Below are 7,313 nucleotides of genomic sequence, written 5' to 3'. Positions count from 1 at the left end.
TGAAACGGTTGTACTTATCGTCTGCAAAGCTATGTCGCGTGCTGCGGTATGCGGAGACACTAATAGCACCATAGTAGAACACAGATGAAGCTTCTAAGTTGATGTAATAGCATGCAGGAAGAAGTACAATTCAAGTTATAGGTATCGATTATTGATTTTTAGCTGGCTTTGGTGACTTGGACATGAGCTAGGTCCTTAAGATTCTGCATGAAAGGAGGGTTAGCAGCCGAGTTGCACGGGAGAATGTGAAAAGTGTTCAAATGTAGTAAAAACCTGAGAAATACGTCCGTTTTCGTCATTTGTTATCGAATCGACTTAAAGCCAGATCGTCACATTGGCCGATCTTCTCTCTGAAACGGTAGTACTTATCGTCTGCAAAGCTATGTCGCGTGCTGCGTTATGCGGAGGCACTAAAAGCACCATAGTAGAACATAGATGAAGCTTCTAAGTTGATGTAATAGCCAGTAAGAAGTAGTACAATTTACGTTTTAGGTATCGATTTTTTACTTTTTAGCTGGCTTTGATGCCTTGGACATGAGCTAGGACCTTAAGATTCTGCATGAAAGGAGGACTAACAGCCGAGTTTCATGGGAGAATGCGAAAAGTGTTCATATGTAGTAAAAACCTGAGAAATCCGTCCGTTTTCGTCATTTGTTATCGAATCGACTTAAAGCAAGATCGTCACATTGGCCGCTCTTCTCTCTAAAACGGTTGTACTTATCGTCTGCAAAGCTATGTCGCGTGCTACGGTATGCGGAGACACTAAAAGCACCATAGTAGAACACAGATGAAGCTTCTAAGTTGATGTAATAGCCAGTAAGAAGTAGTACAATTCAAATTTTAGGTATCGATTATTGACTATTTAGCTGGCTTTGGTGCCTTGGACATGAGCTAGGAGCTTAAGATTCTGCATGAAAGGAGGACTAGCAGCCGAGTTGCATGGGAGAATGTGAAAAGTGTTCATATGTAGTTTTAACCTGAGAAATCCGTCCGTTTTCGTCATTTGTTATCGAATCGACTTAAACCCAGATTGTCACATTGGCCCCTCTTCCCTGAAACGGTTGTACTTATCGTCTGCAAAGCTATGTCGCGTGCTGCGGTATACGGAGACACTAAAAGCACCATAGTGGAACACAGATGAAGCTTCTAAGTTGATGTAATAGCCAGTAAGAAGTAGTACAGTTCAAGTTTTAGGTATCGATTATTGACTATTTTGCTGGCTTTTGTGCCTTTGCACATGAGCTAGGAGCTTAAGAATCTGCATGAAAGGAGGACTAGCAGCCGCGTTGCACGGGAGTATGTGAAAAGTGTTCATATGTAGTAACAACCTGAGAAATCCGTCCGTTTTCGTCATTTGTTATCGAATCGACTTAAAGCCAGATCGTCACATTGGCCGCTCTTCTCCCTGAAACGGCTGTACATATCGTCTGCAAAGCTATGTCGCGTGCTGCAGTATGCGGAGACACTAAACCACCATAGTAGAACATAGATGAAGCTTCTAAGTTGATGTAGTAGCCAGTAAGAAGTAGTACAATTTACGTTTTAGGTATCGATTTTTGACTTTTTAGCTGGCTTTGGAGCCTTGGACATGACCTAGGAATTAAGATTCTGCATGAAAGGAGGACTAGCAGCCGAGTTGCATGGGAGAATGTGAAAAGTGTTCATATGTAGTAAAAACCTAAAGAAATCCGTCCGTTTTCGTCATTTGTTATGGAATCGACTTAAAGCCAGATCGTCACATTGGCCGCTCTTCTCACTGTAAAGGTTGTACTTATCGTCTCCAAAGCTATGTCGCGTCCTGCGGTATGCGGAGACACTAAAAGCACCATAGTAGAACACAGATGAAGCTTCTAAGTTGATGTAATAGCTAGTAAGAAGTAGTACAGTTCCAGTTTTAGGTATCGATTATTGACTATTTAGATGGCTTTGGTGCCTCGGACATTAGCTAGGAGCTTAAGATACTGCATGAAAGGAGAACTAGCAGCCGCGTTGCACGGGAGTATGTGAAAAGTGTTCATATGTAGTAACAACCTGAGAAATCCGTCCGTTTTCGTCATTTGTTATCGAATCGACTTAAAGCCAGATCGTCACATTGTCCGCTCTTCTCTCTGAAACGGCTGTACATATCGTCTGCAAAGCTATGTCGCGTGCTGCGGTATGCGGAGACACTAAACCACCATAGTAGAACATAGATGAAGCTTCTAAGTTGATGTAGTAGCCAGTAAGAAGTAGTACAATTTACGTTTTAGGTATCGATTTTTGACGTTTTAGCTGGCTTTGGAGCCTTGGACATGACCTAGGAATTAAGATTCTGCATGAATGGAGGACTAGCAGCCGAGTTGCGTGGGAGAATGTGAAAAGTGTTCATATGTAGTAAAAACCTAAAGAAATCCGTCCGTTTTCGTCATTTGTTATCGAATCGATTTAAAGCCAGATCGTCACATTGGCCGCCCTTCTCTCTGAAACGGTTGTACGTATCGCCTGCAAAGCTATGTCGCGTGCTGCGGTATGCGGAGACACTAAAAGCACCATAGTAGAACACAGATGAAGCTTCTAAGTTGATGTAATAGCATGCAGGAAGTAGTACAATTCAAGTTTTAGTTATCGATTATTAATTTTTAGCTGGCTTTGGTGCCTTGGAAATGAGCTAGGACCTTAAGATTCTGCATGAAATGAGGACTAGCAGCCGAGTTGCACGGGAGAATGTGAAAAGTGTTCATATGTAGGAAAAACCTGAGAATTCCGTCCGTTTTCGTCATTTGTTATCGAATCGACTTAAAGCCAGATCGTCACATTGGCCGCTCTTCTCCCTGTAAAGGTTGTACTTATCGTCTCCAAAGCTATGTCGCGTCCTGCGGTATGCGGAGACACTAAAAGCACCATAGTAGAACACAGATGAAGCTTCTAAGTTGATGTAATAGCTAGTAATAAGTAGTACAGTTCAAGTTTTAGGTATCGATTATTGACTATTTAGATGGCTTTGGTGCCTTGGACATGAGCTAGGACCTTAAGATTCTGCATGAAAGATGGACTAGCAGCCGAGTTGCACGGGAGAATGTGTCAAGTGTTCAAATGTAGTAAAAACCTGAGAAATCCGTCCGTTTTCGTCATTTGTTATCGAATCGACTTAAAGACAGATCGTCACATTGGCCGATCTTCTCTCTGAAACGGTAGTACTTATCGTCTGCAAAGCTATGTCGCGTGCTGCGGTATGCGGAGACACTAAAAGCACCATAGTAGAACACAGATGAAGCTTCTAAGTTGATGTATTAACCAGTAAGAAGTAGTACAGTTCAAGTTTTTGGTATCGATTATTGACTATTTTGCCGGCTTTTGTGCCTTGGACATGAGATAGGAGCTTAAGATTCTGCATGAAAGGAGGACTAGCAGCCACGTTGCACGGGAGAATGTGAAAAGTGTTCATATGTAGTAAAAACCTTAGAAATCCGACCGTTTTCGTCATTTGTTATCGAATCGACTTAAAGCCAGATCGTCACATTGGCCGCTCTTCTCTCTGAAACGGTTGTACTTATCGTCTGCACAGCTATGTCGCGTGCTGCGGTATGCGGAGACACTAAAAGCACCATAGTAGAACACAGATGAAGCTTCTACGTTGATGTAATAGCAAGTAAGAAGTACTACAATTCAAGTTTTAGGTATCGATTATTGACTTTTTAGCCGGCTTTGGTGTCTTGAACATGAGCTAGGACCTTAAGATTCTGCATGAAAGGAGGACTAGCAGCCACGTTGCACGGGAGTATGTGAAAAGTGTTCATATGTAGTAAAAACCTTAGAAATCCGTCCGTTTTCGTCATTTGTTATCGAATCGACTTAAAGCCAGATCGTCACATTGGCCGCTCTTCTCTCTTAAACGGTTGTACTTATCGTCTGCAAAGCTATGTCGCGTGCTGCGGTATGCCGAGACACTAAAAGCACCATAGTAGAACACAGATGAAGCTTCTAAGTTGATGTAATAGCCAGTAAGAAGTAGTACAATTTACGTTTTAGGTATCGATTTTTTACTTTTTAGCTGGCTTTGGAGCCTTGGACATGAGGTAGGACCTTAAGATTCTGCATGAAAGGAGGACTAGCAGCCGAGTTGCACGGGAGAATGTGAAAAGTGTTCATATGTAGTACAAATATGAGAAATCCGTCCGTTTTCGTCGTTTGTTATCGAATCGACTAAAAGCCAGATCGTCACATTGACCGCTCTTCTCTCTGAAACGGTTGTACTTATCGTCTGCAAAGCTATGTCGCGTGCTGCGGTATGCGGAGACACTAATAGCACCATAGTAGAACACAGATGAAGCTTCTAAGTTGATGTAATAGCATGCAGGAAGAAGTACAATTCAAGTTATAGGTATCGATTATTGATTTTTTCTGGCTTTGGTGACTTGGACATGAGCTAGGACCTTAAGATTCTGCATGAAAGGAGGGTTAGCAGCCGAGTTGCACGGGAGAATGTGAAAAGTGTTCAAATGTAGTAAAAACCTGAGAAATACGTCCGTTTTCGTCATTTGTTATCGAATCGACTTAAAGCCAGATCGTCACATTGGCCGATCTTCTCTCTGAAACGGTAGTACTTATCGTCTGCAAAGCTATGTCGCGTGCTGCGTTATGCGGAGGCACTAAAAGCACCATAGTAGAACATAGATGAAGCTTCTAAGTTGATGTAATAGCCAGTAAGAAGTAGTACAATTTACGTTTTAGGTATCGATTTTTGACTTTTTAGCTGGCTTTGGTGCCTTGGACATGAGCTAGGACCTTAAGATTCTGCATGAAAGGAGGACTAACAGCCGAGTTTCATGGGAGAATGCGAAAAGTGTTCATATGTAGTAAAAACCTGAGAAATCCGTCCGTTTTCGTCATTTGTTATCGAATCGACTAAAAGCAAGATCGTCACATTGGCCGCTCTTCTCTCTGAAACGGTTGTACTTATCGTCTGCAAAGCTATGTCGCGTGCTGCGGTATGCGGAGACACTAAAAGCACCATAGTAGAACACAGATGAAGCTTCTAAGTTGATGTAATAGCCAGTAAGAAGTAGTACAATTCAAATTTTAGGTATCGATTATTGACTATTTAGATGGCTTTGGTGCCTTGGACATGAGCTAGGAGCTTAAGATTCTGCATGAAAGGAGGACTAGCAGCCGAGTTGCATGGGAGAATGTGAAAAGTGTTCATATGTAGTTTTAACCTGAGAAATCCGTCCGTTTTCGTCATTTGTTATCGAATCGACTTAAACCCAGATTGTCACATTGGCCCCTCTTCCCTGAAACGGTTGTACTTATCGTCTGCAAAGCTATGTCGCGTGCTGCGGTATACGGAGACACTAAAAGCACCATAGTGGAACACAGATGAAGCTTCTAAGTTGATGTAATAGCCAGTAAGAAGTAGTACAGTTCAAGTTTTAGGTATCGATTATTGACTATTTTGCTGGCTTTTGTGCCTTTGTACATGAGCTAGGAGCTTAAGAATCTGCATGAAAGGAGGACTAGCAGCCGCGTTGCACGGGAGTATATGAAAAGTGTTCATATGTAGTAACAACCTGAGAAATCCGTCCGTTTTCGTCATTTGTTATCGAATCGACTTAAAGCCAGATCGTCACATTGGCCGCTCTTCTTTCTGAAACGGCTGTACATATCGTCTGCAAAGCTATGTCGCGTGCTGCGGTATGCGGAGACACTAAACCACCATAGTAGAACATAGATGAAGCTTCTAAGTTGATGTAGTAGCCAGTAAGAAGTAGTACAATTTACGTTTTAGGTATCGATTTTTGACTTTTTAGCTGGCTTTGGAGCCTTGGACATGACCTAGGAATTAAGATTCTGCATGAAAGGAGGACTAGCAGCCGAGTTGCATGGGAGAATGTGAAAAGTGTTCATATGTAGTAAAAACCTAAAGAAATCCGTCCGTTTTCGTCATTTGTTATGGAATCGACTTAAAGCCAGATCGTCACATTGGCCGCTCTTCTCACTGTAAAGGTTGTACTTATCGTCTCCAAAGCTATGTCGCGTCCTGCGGTATGCGGAGACACTAAAAGCACCATAGTAGAACACAGATGAAGCTTCTAAGTTGATGTAATAGCTAGTAAGAAGTAGTACATTTCAAGTTTTAGGTCTCGATTATTGACTATTTAGATGGCTTTGGTGCCTCGGACATTAGCTAGGAGCTTAAGATTCTGCATGAAAGGAGAACTAGCAGCCGCGTTGCACGGGAGTATGTGAAAAGTGTTCATATGTAGTAACAACCTGAGAAATCCGTCCGTTTTCGTCATTTGTTATCGAATCGACTTAAAGCCAGATCGTCACATTGTCCGCTCTTCTCTCTGAAACGGCTGTACATATCGTCTGCAAAGCTATGTCGCGTGCTGCGGTATGCGGAGACACTAAACCACCATAGTAGAACATAGATGAAGCTTCTAAGTTGATGTAGTAGCCAGTAAGAAGTAGTACAATTTACGTTTTAGGTATCGATTTTTGACTTTTTAGCTGGCTTTGGAGCCTTGGACATGACCTAGGAATTAAGATTCTGCATGAATGGAGGACTAGCAGCCGAGTTGCGTGGGAGAATGTGAAAAGTGTTCATATGTAGTAAAAACCTAAAGAAATCCGTCCGTTTTCGTCATTTGTTATCGAATCGATTTAAAGCCAGATCGTCACATTGGCCGCCCTTCTCTCTGAAACGGTTGTACGTATCGCCTGCAAAGCTATGTCGCGTGCTGCGGTATGCGGAGACACTAAAAGCACCATAGTAGAACACAGATGAAGCTTCTAAGTTGATGTAATAGCATGCAGGAAGTAGTACAATTCAAGTTTTAGTTATCGATTATTAATTTTTAGCTGGCTTTGGTGCCTTGGATATGAGATAGGACCTTAAGATTCTGCATGAAAGGAGGACTAGCAGTCGAGTTGCACGGGAGAATGTGAAAAATGTTCATATGTATAAAAAACCTAAAGAAATCCGTCCGTTTTCGTCATTTGTTATCGAATCGACTTAAAGCCAGATCGTCACATTGGCCGCTCTTCTCTCTGAAACGGTTGTACTTATCGTCTGCAAAGCTATGTCGCGTGCTGCGGTATGCGGAGACACTAAAAGCACCATAGTAGAACACAGATGAAGCTTCTAAGTTGATGTAACAGCCAGTAAGAAGTAGTACAATTCAAGTTGTAGGTATCGATTATTGACTTTTTTGCTGGCTTTGGTGCCTTGGACATGAGCTAGGACCTTAAGATTCTGCATGAAATGAGGACTAGCAGCCGAGTTGCACGGGAGAATGTGAAAAGTGTTCATATGTAGGAAAAACCTGAGAATT

Source organism: Schistocerca gregaria, unplaced genomic scaffold (assembly GCF_023897955.1).
Source record: "Schistocerca gregaria isolate iqSchGreg1 unplaced genomic scaffold, iqSchGreg1.2 ptg000199l, whole genome shotgun sequence".
In the NCBI taxonomy this organism is placed as follows: Eukaryota; Metazoa; Arthropoda; class Insecta; order Orthoptera; family Acrididae; genus Schistocerca; species Schistocerca gregaria.
Note: the sequence above shows the minus strand (reverse complement) of the source record.